The sequence below is a fragment of the Bos grunniens genome, chromosome 4 (genome assembly GCF_055505025.1).
Source record: "Bos grunniens cultivar Pamir isolate PY7600 chromosome 4, Bosgru_T2T1.0, whole genome shotgun sequence".
Lineage (NCBI taxonomy): Eukaryota > Metazoa > Chordata > Mammalia > Artiodactyla > Bovidae > Bos > Bos grunniens.
Window position 1 is genome coordinate 88,440,357 of NC_141168.1, and position 15,275 is coordinate 88,455,631.

Genomic DNA, 15,275 nt, shown 5'->3' on the forward strand with positions numbered 1-15,275 from the left:
CAGTGATGGGAAGTAACTCTCAAATATTAGGAGACTTGTTGAAACAAAGTCTTTGTTATTTGGCAGAGCACAAAGGCAAGAATAAACTGAAGATAAAGGAATCTGTTCAGAGGGAGAGAAAGCTCATGTGACTACTTTGTCCTAATGTGGGCTTTTTAACGTGTTTTATAATCAGAGTCATGGACTTCCCCAGTGGCTCAGCAGTACAAAATACACCTGCAATACAGGTGATGTAGGAGACATGGGTTCTATCCCTGGGTTGAGAAGATCCCTTGGAGGAGGGTATGGAACCCCACTCCAGTATTCTTGCCGAGAAAATCTCATCGACCGAGGAGCCTGGCCAGCTACGGTCCACAAGGTCACAAAGAGTCGGACACAACTGAATCGACTGAGCATGCATGCTTGCATAATCAGAGTCACAGTTTTCAGATTTAAGCATTAACAAATGAGTCACAGGCTTCTGTTTCGTGTCCAGTTCCTTGGCCTCTCCTGTCCGGGTGCTCCCTGCATGAATAAGTAATTAAACCCCCTTGTTTCTAGGTTTGCTAAGCTTTGAAATTACTCTTCCACAAAAATATTTTCCCTCACTTTTCAGGGAAAGGGGAGAAAAGGTCAGTGCATCATTCTCTGGCCACCTCTGCCATCATAAAGCTGCAATGGCTGTTGTATTTTCAGCCTGTTTTTTCTATCTGAAGGAACTAGACACTAGATTCCGATAAAGCAGTTTCTTCCTGGGGCGCTGGCTACAAACATTTGTTGACACGGCTCTTCTTACAGAGTTGCCCATTTGAAATTACAAAGAGTGGTAGGTGTAGAAAACTGTGGGTTATCATACTGAGTCTTAGTTCTGTTATCAAAGTACTTTCTCCGAATTATTAGTGTAGAAGGAGAGTAAGACATGACAGTTTAACGTGTGGATGTGGAAGCAATGATGGATGGGCACCTTTCTTCCCCACCTTTGGTGCTGGTAGATCTCTGGGACAGAAGGGAGAACTAGAACGGGCTCTATGCAGAGGGAAACAGGGGACAAAACATAAATCTGAATGGAAACCTGGCTTCCAGGTTTTTGATTATTATGGATTATCCAGAAATGTCTCAGAACACTGGAGCAAGTGCATTGTGCTCGTTCACTGGAAATCCATTATAAGCCCAAGAAAGAAGTTAGAGCAAAAATCAAAAGGGATTTTAACTGTAGAAGAAAGGCCAGGAAACGGAAGTTGGAATAGCCTCTTAGATCTATATTCTCATGTCAGAATTCGGCTTTTTCTCAATTAAACTTTTTAACACCTCAGACAAAATTCATTTCGGCAAGCACCAGTGGAGGTCTGCTTTTCTATGGCATCCATCATCAACCAAGGCATGAATGACAATCTCTGACCACAAAGGAGCAGAAGATCTCATGAGGAGGATAAGACTCATAGAACAGGTAATAGTATGAAACACCATTTGAAAATTTTTATTCTGGAAACTTTCAAACATACACAATATAGAGAGAAAGACATTATCAGCCTCCATGTACCCATCCCTTGCTCCAGTGATCATCAATATATGGCCAACCTGGTCTCATTCATCCCTCTCTCCACCCTGATACCTGCTGGATTATTTAAAAACCAATCCTACACATCACTTGTGTGTGGCATTTACATTAAGTAATGTAGATAGAACTAAAGGGGTTCAGGGAAGATGAAGGATGTAGAAATCTTTATGAAAAAAGTATGACTTGATTTAGTTCTTGAGTGATGAATTACGTTGGATAAGCATAGAGGAGGCACAGGGAGGTGGGAGAGAAAAATATGAATAGAAGGAGGAACATTTAAAAAAAAAAAAAAGGAATGGGGATTTCCATGGCAGTCCAGGGCTAAGACTCTGCACTCCCAATGCAGGGAGCACAAATTTGATCTCTGGTCAGGAAACTAAGATCCTGCCAGTCACAAGGTGAGACGAAAAAAAAAAAAAAGGAATGAAGTACAGATGCATGCTATAATGTGGATAAACCTGGAAAACAATATGCTGTGAAATAAACCAGACAAAACGATCACATATTGTATGATTCTATTAGATGAAATACCCAGAATAGGCAAACACATAGAAAGAACACAGATGATTGCCAGGGGTATAGGGAGGTAAGAATGGGGAGTAACTGCTTAATGAGTATGGGTTATATTTTGGTGGAAAAAAAGTCTGGGAACTAGATCGAGATGGTGGTTGCACAACATTGTGAATGTCCTAGAAGTAAATTGTTCACTTTAGAATGGTTAATATTATGAGACTTTCACTCCGATTACAAAAAGAATAAATGAACATAAATGATTAACACCCTTTGTGAGGTGTTCCAGGCACAAAGTGACAAACCAAGGATAAAAGGGCACCATTCTGGGGGCTTGCAGTCCTGCTGGAGGCAGCAGCCAGGTGAAGGAGCACGTGCAGATGCTACAGCAGAAATGTGTCGAGGTGCCCAGGAAGGACATGAAGAAAGGGGCTGCTCAGTTCCATCTGGGTAGCACTGACCGGGACAAACATGAGTCAAGAATGTAACGTTAAATTTTCCTGGCAGCCACGTTAAAAAACATAAAGTGAAACAACTGAAATTCTTTTAATGCTATGCTTCATTTGACTCAATCTCTCTAAAACATCACTCAAGCATGTAATCAACGTGTAAAACTATTACTGAGACATTGTATATATGATTGGCATGTATTTTTTCACGTGAAGTCTTTGAAGTCCAGTGTGTATTTTATACTCACAGCATGTGTCAGTTTAGACCGGCACATTGCAAGTGCCCACTGGCCACACGTGCCAGTGGCTGCTGTGTCACCCAGAGCAGCTTCAGAGGGACAGGAAGAGCTTCCATGGTGGCGGGGCAGAGTGACCTGGGGCTTATGCTGCTCCAGGCAGACCAAGTTGCGGGTGGGGGTCATGGCCCGATGGCAGCTGAGGTCTGCAAGCTGTGAGGGCGATGTGCTAACCCTGTAGCCAGGGCAGAGGGCGGAGCCTGATTTTGATGGAAAGGGAGTGTAATAGGGAGGATGTTTTAATGCACATCTGATATGTTTTTCTCTGATTTCCCAGGAATGGAGATAAAGAAGAGGAAACAGAGGTCGAGTTCCCATTACACATAATTGATTTAATGACCACTCCCCACACCCGACTGCACATCTCCATCATTGTTTTTCAAAGTGGAAATAAGTCTTGCAAAACTTGGTTGTGAAACTTTTTCATCTCAACTTAGTCATCAGTGCCTTGCTAAAGGTAAAGGTGAAGTTCAGGGAACTCTCTCAAGGCACCTGATTTCAGAAGTGTAAGGTATGTTCCCATAACCTTCTCAACTTCAAGGTTATTTTGAAATAATTCAAACATATAGGAGAGTTACAAGAACAGTATGAGAACTCCTGTATAATCTTTATCCAGATTTACCATTTTTCACATTTTGCCAACTTTGCACACTATCTAGTTTACATCTATTTCTGTATATATACATACATACCTATTGTTTTCTATGAACCAAACTTGCAGACACCACGCTCCTTCATTCTTATTTTCTTCAACTGATACTTCCTAAGGATAAGGCATTCTGTTAACATAAGTACAATGCAGTTGTTAAAATCAGGAAGTTTAACATCAGTGTACTACTACTATCTAATCCCTAGTTTATTTTCAAATTTTTCTTCCTATCCCAACAGCAACCCCTGCCCCCTCCTCCTGACTTTGGATACAGTCCAAGATCATGGCTGCATTGTGTTTAGTTCTTGTGCCTCTTTAGTATTTTATCTTTCAAGACATTAATATTTTTGAATATTGGCCAGTGTTCTATAGAATGCCCCTCATTTTGGGAGTTATCTCATGCTTCCTCCTGCTTAGATTCAGGCTCTGCATTTTGAGTTGTTGTTGTTGTCCAGTCATTCAGTCATGTCTAACTCTTTCTGACCCCTTGGACTGTAGCACACCAGGCCTCCCTATCCCTCACCATCTCCCAGAGGTCACCCAAGTTCATGTCCATTGAATTGGTGATGCCATCCAACCTTCTCATCTTCTGCCACCCTCTTCTCGTTTTGCTTTCAATCTTCCCCAGCATCAGGGTTTTTCCAGTGAGTCAGTTCTTTGCATCAGGTGGCCAATCCCATAGGATTGACGGGTTTGATCTCCTTGCTGTCAAAGGACTCTCAAGAGTAATCTCCAGCACAGTTCAAAAGCATCAGTTCTTCAGCGCTCAGTCTTCATCATGGTCCAACTCTCACATCCGTACGTGACTACCAGAAAGACCATAGTTTTGACTACACAGACCTTTGTTGGCAAAGTGATGTCTTTGCTTCTTAATATGCTGTCTAGGTTTGCTCCTTCCTTTCAAGGAGCAAGCGTCTTCTAATTTCATGGCTACAATCACCATCTGCAGTGATTTTGGAGCCCAAGAAAAGGAAATCTGTCACTGCTTCCACTTTTTCCCCTTTTACTTGCCATGAAGTGATGGGACTGGATGCCATGATCTTAGTTTTTTGAATGTTGAGTTTTAAGCCAGCTTTTTCACTCGCCTCTTTTATCCTCATAAAGAGGATAAAGAGCCTTTAGAGCCTAAAGAGGCTCTTTAGTTCCTCTTTGCTTTTCAACACAAGAGTGGTATCATCTGCATATCTGAGGTTGTTGATATTTCTCCTGGCAATCTAGATTCCAGCTTGTGATTAATCCAGCCCAGTATTTTGCATATAAGTGAAATAAACAGAGTGACAATATACAGCCTTGCCATACTCCGTTAAGTACTCTACATTGTGAGTAATGTGTAAGTAACATTACTTCCTTTTTATTGTATCACATCTTCCAATAACTTTTGAACTTTCTATTCATTAAATTGAAAAGGCTATTACTGAAAAGTAAGTGTACAAACACTTAGCAAAGGACAAGGCACAGAGCAGGCTCTGGACCACTCTTGTTGATTTAGGTTTGGAGACTTTATGCCAGTAAAAGAGGGCTATTACCAGTTCTCACATGAAATTTATAAAACAAACTGAAGCTTCCTTCACATAAAAAGTGGCAAGCTTCTGATTTAAGTATATATGGGAAAATTCTGAAAATGTTTAGAATGTGGTTCCATTGAAGACATTTACATAAATGGAATGAAACAAACCTCATCTCACGCACTTTCTCTTGTAAGAACAAATCAGTTCTTATAAGGAGGCTACATTCCAACTTGCTCTCTCTCTCTTTTGGTGATGGTCTCTACAAAGAAATCAGACAGATGAAGGGTTGACTTCATTAGGTGTGGTTCACTCATATCCATCTTTCCTGGGACAACAGGGACACTGAATTATCAAATTCAGTGGTGTGTGAATTAGCATCAGGAAAGGGCAGAGAATAATGTAAAACTATGACATGACTTATCATGCATCTTCTGTTCAGAATTTCCTTCCAAACACAGATCACAGCGTTATAGAACTGGGTGCTGTACCATCTGACCAACTTGCTCTCTTTACCTTCAGCATTTTCTTAGTTCAGTGGGTTTGGACAATAACTTTCTCGCACATTTACTTACCTTTCTTTTATTAATAATGTCAATTCTAAAGCTTATGTAGCTTTAGAGCTAAATGGTATATATTCACTAATCCTTTACATGAAATGACTGAAAATGATACAAAGGTTTTGCTCAATACCTTGAACTAAACACAGAAATGCAAAAGAAACCCAGTTCAGTGAAGAGTGTGCCAAGCTGCACGCTCTGCTCCTGAGCTGACATCTATGAGCAGACTCAGCTTTAGGTCCCAGCACCATGGGCCTCATCCCCTGCTTTTCCCAGGGACCCAGGGTAAGGGATACACCTGGAAGCTGACATCAACTCTGAAGAATCCCCTTTCTTTTCATTCACTTACCAGAGCAAAACTTCTATTACAGTTTTTGAGTGTGTGTATGTGTGTTGGGGGCCAATATGAATGTGTGTATGTGTGTTGGGGGCCAATAATAACAGGTCATAAAAAGTGTAATGTTTGACTTGAAGCAGAGAAAGCAACTCCATAGCCATATTTGAATTTCTTGGAGAAGTTTGGATAGACTGTGGTTCGTGGCAGGATTCAGTGCTTTAGAGTTGAAATTTTTAAATATGTTTTGCTGTTTTTCTTTTGGCCAATTTCTGACATTGGAAACATTTATCTACAGAGTCAAGGCTATGCGTTGAACTGGCCAAGGAAGTTGCCTTTGTGAAACAGTGGTTTTTTGCTATGTACAAATTTGTAATTTCTCACCACTGCCCCCAGCCCCGCCAAGTTTCTGTGGGGGACGACTGAGTAAATTGGCTCATTTATGTTCATGACTGGGTCTTACAGGCAGGTGTGACTGTTGGAAGAGGATGGGACAAGAGTAGGGGGACAGATCCCACAAAGTCAGACTGGAAAAAAAGTTGGAAACATTGATATGCAGCAAGCAGAGCAGCCAAAAAAAAATTTTTTTTAATATATAAAACCCACCACATCATAACATTCTCTTTACAGAGTTGGCATTTCGAGATTTCCAGGTTTAAAAGTTATATTACTTTGCTTGTTATTGCTTGTCCTCATTTGAGTGTGCCTTCATTCGCTCAATTGAGTGTGCAGAGGTTCATAAACAGAACGTGAAACCTGTGAGGCTGGAGAATCAAAGGGGCCACCTGTTGGGGCACGCTCCCAGAGCCAGCGGTTCTGACTCCGGGGGCCTGGATCACATGCTGAGCACCGCCTTTGTGTCTCCTTGGAACCTGTGTGTTCACATCCTGGCCCTTCTTTCCTACATGCAACAGCATGCTTTGGTTGAAAGCCACTACTATCCTTCTGTTTAACCATTGCAAAACAGCACCCCTGTGGTCCTGGTGGACCAGCTGTTATGCATGTAAGAGTTCTGATTAGAAGAGGGCAAGCTGTGGGATGCCATTCGGTTTATGACCTCACTCCATGTGACTCTGTGCAGTTATAGAAGGGTCCTGACTGTGGACCACTAAATTTCAATAGAAAGGACCATGCAGAACTTGTAAAAGCGACTCAGCTAACTTAAGTGCTTCTACAGTTTAAAAACCATTTGATACAACTTAGAAAAGTTATTTTCTTTTAAAATGAGTTATCAATGGTAGGGAGGGTTGGAATCAAGCTACTGCTTGGTTCCACTCAGACAAAAATAGTTCAAATTTCTGGGCTGCCTTTCCAAGTTCAAAGATCAGCCTCATCATTAGTTAACTGCTAGGCAGCCAGTAGTCATTGTCACTTATTCCTCATTTTCTGATGCCACTTGAGTTTTGGGTGGAGAGCTCTAGCTCTGAAGGGGGCAGGGGTCCAGCCCCTGGCCTAAGTGGTCACACGATCCACTTCTGGCTAATACCAAAGGCACAAGTCTCAGGGATGGGGCATCTCAGAGAATACTTTCTTCTCTTAAAAGAGGAGGGTATACTGGGTCATTTCTTTACCCACGTTGCTGCCAGTTTTCTGCCTTTGAACATGGTCACGTGAAGAAACTCTCTGAGGAGCTGTCTCTATTCTCTTGCAACCCTGAGAGGACAGGGCAAGAGAGCTTGAGCTGTTGAATCGATGCCAGTCTTATCTCTGGCTCCCTTGTTACATTAGAATAAAAAACCCTATCAATAGGATATTCTGTTACTTGAAGTCAAAAATAGCCCTCGGTGTTATAAATAGCACTAGGTGTTAAATAGCACTGGTTACCTCAAGGCTCTGTGCTAAGACATCAGGGAAATAAAAGATCTATTGGATATGACTTCTATCCTTAAGGGGCCTGCAATCTAGTTGGCAGATGAAGAGCCAGAGAGTCAATACTTCAGGCTTTGTGAGTTGTATAGTCTCTGTCACAACTACTGAGCTCTGCAGCTAGTGAAAAAGCAGGTGTAGATGAGATGGAAAGGGGCAAGTTTGACTGGGTTCCAACAGGACTTTATTTATGGACACTGACATTTCATAGGTTGTTCAAGTGTCACAAAATATTCTTCTTCTGTTTTTCCCCTCAACCATTTAAAAATTAAAAATCTTGTTTAGCATGCTGTACCAACTGTGAGATAGGCCAGACTTGGTTCATGGGCCCACAGTTACTGACCCCTGTTCTGGACAAAGGAAAAGCCTTGAAAAAAAGACTATTCACAGGAAGGGAGAGTTGAAAGTTTTATTGTACTACTTTTACTTTTAAACAAAAGATGATCTCTTGGCAATTGAGAAAGGCAGATTAAGAGTCGGGGAGGACTGGAAAACCAAGGTAAGGAAAAAGTATTCAAGGACCTTCATGCTTTTGAGGTTTAGTTTAAGAAGTTCTCTACTCCCCCAGGTCACTGAGATATTCACCCACACTTACTTCTATTAATCCCATTGTTTCAGCTTTCAGATACTGGTCTTTAATCAATCTAGAGTTTACCTGGGACGTAGTGGTAGGTGGGGATCCAATTTTACTTTCATTCATGTAGTAGCATGACTTCCTAGGACCATCTTCTGAGAAGCCCTCTTTAACCTGGTTTGCTGGAGGCAACTTGTGTCTGCCACCTGGGGACTAGGAGAGTCAGATGTATAGATGGGTGTTCTAGGATACCAGGCAGTAGGGAGAAGAGAAGCCTAGAAGTCCTCACAGCAGCGTGGACCTGAAGATTGAAGGGGCAACGTGACATGTAACACACATATAACATGTGCATTCACCACTGTCACACAGCCTTTTCACAAAGCCCGAAACAGAGAGTCACCTTCAACCCAGAACGCTGGGGTCGGGGGTGGGCAGTGGAATGGGAGGGAGGAGAGTGAGTAGGAGAGTAAGTAAAATATAAAACAAGGGAATAGACTTCTGTGTAGACTAATGAGAATGTGCTTCAAACAGAGGAATAAAATTAGCTCAACTCTTCATCTAGCTTAAGTTAATGAGGATCGTGAAACACCAGATCTGTTTCATGTTGTGACCTGGGGTTTCCTGATCATTCCTGCCTTCTGAGGGAGAGCCTGCAGACTTATCCTGCCACAGAAAGGAAAATTCCTCTGAGGGGGAGTGGCAGATTACTTGATGAGTGAAAAAATGCCAGAGGTTTTGTCAAGCGTGGGCAAGTGTGAGAAAGGATGAGAGCAGGGCTGTAGGAAGACCATTTCGGCAGAGTTGTGAGGCTAGATTAGAGAGTTAATTGGCCTCCATCCAGAATGATGACAATGGCAATGACAATGATTATTTTCCGTATATTGGACAATACAGTTTTACTTTCTTCACAATAACCTGCCAAGATGAGGTGGTAAGAGAATACTCTCATTGTTCTGATTTTTCAGATGAAGGCACTGAGGCACAGAGAGGTGAGGTAATTTGCCCAAGGTCACACAGTAAGTACTGGAACTGAGAGTTGGACATCTGCAGTCTGATTCTGGACTCGGCCACTGAACCCTCTTACAGGGCTGAAGTCTTCACTAGATATTGAAAGTACCTGATAAAGCTATATCATTGGTACCACTCAATTTCTGCTTGAGTGGTATTACTAGTTTAACTATAAAAGGTTGAATATTTTCAAAATATGGGGGCATTCAGTATTACAGGGAGCAATATATAGATTTTTTTTGCCTTAAAATCTTTCAGGAATATTTATTTCTGTGGTTTTATTTCTCAGTAAACTCATATGCCACCACTTATTTTTAAATAAAAAATATTGAGAGCCATATTCTTGGCTGGTGCCACTAAATATACTGTGAAGTGTTATTCCTGAATTTGGATGTTGAGAATGACATAGGTGAGGAGTGGTTTTGATGGAGGTACAACTATGACAAATTAATTGGTTAACAAACCTTTTCATCTCTAATTATATTATTTGTAACTTAATCAGTGGAAAGGATCTTGGCATGCCTTCATTAGTCTCAAAAACAAATGATTGCATTTTGTATAACCAAACAGATGAAAATACTGTCAGTGAGCAGAATATAATGAAGAGAAAAGAAAACGATTAGAATAATGTCAGTGAGCTGAAGAAAAGGGAAAGTTAAAGATTTTTGTATTCAGAGCTGTCCAGTGTTAAACTGATCTTTCAGGCCAATGTTTTGGAGTGTGTTCAAACCAAGAAAAAAGAGTGACATTCTTCATTAGCCGGAGATAACAAGAGGCATTTTCAGTGGGATTTAATGCTGGGTAGAGAGACTGCAGCAAGCATGGAAATAACTGAGTCTGAACTCATTGAACTGATTCGTGCTGTTTACTGATGTTCAGAAATAAAAAGACCCCATTGATTCAAGTTTTCTGCCCCCAAATCCTTTCATCAAGTGTGCAAGGAATTGGCATGACACTCAAGGCCACAAAGAGCGACACCATGAAAAAGAGACGCGTAAAGGAAGTGGACTTTTCTGGCAGGAACACGCCACGGCCTGTGAAAGGAACACTGAATGTCTGTGGGGCCAGGCTGGGGGCCACAGCTGTCAGATGGGGCCTGAGCGGAACACGTGGCTTCTGCCTAAGGAACTGGGTTTCTGAGAAAGAATTAAGGCTCGGCTGAGGTGGTGGAGGAGAGCTCAGAATGGTGAAAAAGACAGCTGGGGTTGGCACCAGGAGAGCATACCAGGCCCCCTGAAAGGCAGCGAATAAGGGCCATTATTCAACGACATTTCAGCCCCCCAGGGCTCAACCAGACCTGCTGAGAGGAGGTCCCCCTGGGTGGCTCACACTGGAGTCTAGGATGCACAGAGCTGGGCTTTGAAGGCTTAATCCAACTTTTAAGAGGAGATTATAAAAACATGCTGTGCTAGGTACGTCTTTCAGAAATACAGCTGGCCCTAAAGGGATACCTTTGTGAGACAAATGAAAGGAACAATTAGGAACATCAACACGAACAAGGAAGAGGAGCAGGAGAGGCAGGAGGAAGAGGAGGGAAAGGGGCTTTAAGATGGAATTCTTTCTTTATACACACCTATCTATATGTATATATATTTACATTTTAATATGGAAATTATCAGACATACCTAAAAGCAGAAAGACTCGCTCTACATCCATCACCTGGATCTACTGATTGCTAACATTTCAGTGTATTTTCTTCATGTATTTTGAACTATTTATTTCTTTACCATTATTTTAAAATAAATCCCAGATACTTCCTGCTTATTTCCAAATGTGTTATTAAAAAGAATACTTTTTTTCAAGGTTGAAATTGCTTTTATTGGGGCCAGCACTGTAAGCCTGCCACGGCTGGGTTAGTGTTCTGCCCTAAGAGGCAGCTGAAGCCTGACACCTCTGCCCTCCACCTGCCCCGCCCCCATCACCCCTACCTGGGTTAGTGGAACATACAAAACTAAGAGTTTGCAGGCAAGGGTAGAAGCCACCAGGACCTGCGGCTGGACAGAACAGGTACGTTTGGCAACAGACTAGGCTGCCCAGGTCAGCACAGACCACCCAGGTGGCGTCATTGGGCCCAACACGGGGCTAAGGCTCCCTGGGAGAGGCAGGCAGGTAGCACCCCAGGGTAAAAAGAATGTTTTTTGTAACTCCAAATTGTAACAGTTCTAACTTATTAATTCCTTAATATCACTTCATACTTAGCCCACTGTAGTTATCTGCTGCTGTATAACAACTCCAACTTAGTGGCTTAAAACAGCACAAATTCATTATCTCCCAGAATTCATGGATATGGAGGGCCAAATGTATTATTAATTAAAACAATGGTAGTTAGTACTTTAGCAAACACATACACTTTCTGTGACAGGTACTGTTTTAAACAATACTTTACAAACCTTAACTCATTTAGGCTGTCATAACAACCTTACTTAGGCAAATGCTATTACTACTCCCACTTTGTAGGTGATAAAATTGAGGCACAGGAGGTCAAGTAATTTTTCCAATGTCACACAGCTAATATAAGTAAGCAAAAGTCGCTCAGTTGTGTCCAACTCTTTGCGACCCCAAGGACTGTAGCCTGCCAGGCTCCTTTGTCCGTGGAATTATTCAGGCAAGAATACTAGAGTGGTTAGCCTTTCCCTTCTCCAAGGGATCTTCCCAAGCCAGGGATCGAACCCAGGTCTCCCATGTTGCAGGCAAATTCTTTACCGTCTAAGCCACCAGGGAAGCCCAAGAATACTGGAGTGAGAGCCTATCCCTTCTCCAGAGAATCTTCCCGACTCAGGAGCCTAACCAGGGTCTCCTGCATTGCAGGTGGATTCTTTACATGAGGGAAGCTCAATAAATGATAGAGGTATGATATGAACCCAAGCAGACTGGGTTCAAGACCCAGACTGAACCCAAATCCAGAATCTGTGCTTGTACCACTACCTCATGCTGCATTTTCTTCCACTTCCTACTATACATCTCTACTAGTATATCTAAAAGATACTTTAAAGTTATCATGTACAAAACTGAACTCCTTATTTTCCCCCTCAAACCAACTGCTTTCACAGCATGATGGATATTGTGGATTTGCTTGTTCAATGTCTATCCCAAGCTCCTTCTAAAGTGCCTTCCCATACTGCAGAAGCTAGAAAGCTAAAAACTGCATTTCCCAGACTTTCTTGAAGCTAAATTTCGAGATGTCAGTTAGGTTTCTACAATCAGATGCAAGACTTGAATTTGGAACTGATGTGAGGAGAGGCAGGACACATGCCATCTATTTACTAATGAGAAGCCCAGCAGAAGAGGCACAGCTCTGAGGCCAGCTGAAGTTTGGGTGGCTTCCTAGTTTAGTCAGAGGCAGCTTGCTGACTGTGGCAACTATGGTCATGAGACTGAGAGCTGTTCCTAGAAGCTCAGTATAGAGCCTATATTGTTTGCCCTTGTAACGATCCCATACGTCATTTTAATACCTTGAAATATGTTTTTCTGTGTAAACTAGAGTGGATTTTTCTGTTAGAGTGGACTTCGTTCTCTGCAACTGAACCTTTGATGATAGTCTGCCTTCCCTCAGCAGCTGTTCCATTTTTCCTAGGGGGTGTGTGTGTGTGTGTGTCAAAGTTATGTAACTGCACACGTAAGTATGAGCAATATACTATTTATTATGCCTCAATAAAGCTATCAAATTAAAATGAAAATGTGATCTATTTGAGTTAGTTTTTATATGATGTGATGTGATAGTTTTTATATGATGATCAAAGTTCATCATTTGCATGTAAATATCTAATTGTTTTAACACCATTTGTTCAAAGACTGTCCTATCTCTACTGAACTGCCTTCAGATATTTATCAAAAATCAACTGGCCACCTCTGCTTAAGAACCTGGTAGTAAATGGCCCTGTGAAGCCACTGTGGTGCATCCTAGGGGCGTTACTGGGGATTTTATGGAAGGCATCACGTGTCCACTAGAAACTCTGCTGATCTCAGCACATGGTATGCTTAGCCTTGACCTGAGCAGCTGCTTGTTTGTGTTCTCCTTTTAGGAAAAAAAATCAGGGTCACCATGGGCTCATCACTCGTTACTGATTCACTGTCTTGCTGTGAGGAAGCCAAGAGGCCACTCCACCACCACCGTTAGCAACTGCAGAGCCTGTTCTCAATACATTTTGGTGACAGATCTCACTCTTGGCTCCATTTTTTTTTTCCTGCTCTCACTTTCTCACTTTCCTTTTGCTTTGGTTTCCTCACTTACTTGTTTATAAAGTTTTAATCTTATTATGTGTATTTTTGTAAGTCATCTCATATCCTTTCTGGAAAAGGTTTTACTTCAATAAATAAATGACAATTGTTAAACTAAACTAAATCCACCAAAATCGAGCACCTTTTTCCCATAAAATTCCTATAAAATATGAAGTGTTTTGCAGGACCTACTCACTCCAGCATATCATTCACAGGGGCATTCTGGCACAACAGTGAGTGTGGGCAGTCCCGTGGAGTCATGGGATTTGCTCTGCGAGGGCCTGAGCGTGGTATTGAAATGCCTCCAGGCCAGCAAGTCCTGTGACCCCGAATCAGCTGTTTGGGGCTCCTGGGGAAGAGATTACTACCTCCTTCTTCGTCTTTCTCAAAAGTAAAATAAACCCAAGTGAAATCAATGGCCACCAAACATATAAATCCCTGGTGTCGTCTCTGATACCTAAATGCAGCACAATTAGTTCGGTCTGTGGATTCTGCTTTGCTGCACCATCTATGCAGGAAACGGGGAACACAGAGAGCCAGCCACTAAATTAACTTACCTTGGCTGTTTGGAATATTGCAAGAAGAAGGATGGATGAGGGTCAGGTGTCACATTTCTGAACTCATAGTGTTTCAGGAAGCACAAGACAGCAGGGTCTTCTCAACCTGGGTCACCTTGTACTGCCTTCCTGGTTTCTGTCATATTCATGCGCTTTTTATTGTAGCTTTTAATATTTATCTTTGTATCTATTAGTGACACCTTAATCTCATCCTAAGCAATAGTACCTGTAGACTCACAAACTATGTTTTTTTTATATTAATATCAGTAGAAAAATGATCCACTGTAGCTAAAGAAAAGTAATCTATTGTAAAATAAATACTGGAAACCATTTGAAATTTTAAAATGTGTTCACATACCTCCCAAAGTCATCTCAGGCACCTCTAGCGGTAGACATGCCACACTCTGGGACCCCTAAAGGAGAAACTATCCTGGGTCTCATAGGACAGCATAGAAGTGTTGGTTCCAGTAGAACTGGGGACACTAGAGATTCTGTCTTTTAAAAGAGCCATATAAAATAAATAAATAAATAAAAGAGCCATATATACATACATGCATTATTATAGACTGAGACATTGAATACCATAAATGTAACTGATCACTCCCCAAATTAATCTGGGGCTTCCCTGGTAGCTCAGAAGGTAAAGCGTCTGCCTGCAATGCGAGAGACCTGGGTTCGATCCCTGGGTCAGGAAGATACCCTGGAGAAGGAAATGGCAACCCACTCCAGTACTCTTGCCTGGAAAATTCCATGGATGGAGGAGCCTGGTAGGCTACAGTCCATGGGGTCTCAAAGAATCAGACACAACTGAGCAACTTCGCTTTCACTTTCCAAATTAATCAAATCAGCAAACAATCATATACTGATCCACTCCTCCCCCCTTTTTTTGGCCATATTATGCAGTATGTGGAATCTTAGTTCCCCAACCAGACATCAGACCCATGCTCCCTGCACTGGAGGGCTTCCCTAGTAGCTCAGGAAGCATGGTAACTCCCTTGATTTACCTTCTTAATTAGATAATGGAAATAGGCCAGCTGGGATTTCTTCTGCTTCAAGCCTTATTTTCTCAGTAAAAATTTTGTTTCAAGTTGAATAACATTCTTCTTGAGCTCCTTTTTTTTAAATTTCATGAATAAATAGGAATTAGGGACCCACGCAGAGATAAAACGCTACCTTCACAGGATAAAGAATCACTCATGTACCCAGATCTAG

The 15,275-nt window shown here is 41.8% G+C and overlaps 1 long non-coding RNA gene across 1 annotated transcript; it reads right to left on the bottom strand.

Moving 5' to 3' along the window:
- Positions 1-1,430: 1,430 nt before the first annotated feature.
- On the bottom strand, positions 1,431-14,549 carry LOC147374490 (uncharacterized). Its single transcript, XR_015162817.1, has 4 exons — positions 14,422-14,549; positions 5,117-5,208; positions 3,485-3,571; positions 1,431-2,503 (listed from the first exon to the last, which is right to left on the bottom strand). It is a non-coding gene; the product is annotated as an uncharacterized LOC147374490 (long non-coding RNA).
- Positions 14,550-15,275: the final 726 nt, after the last annotated feature.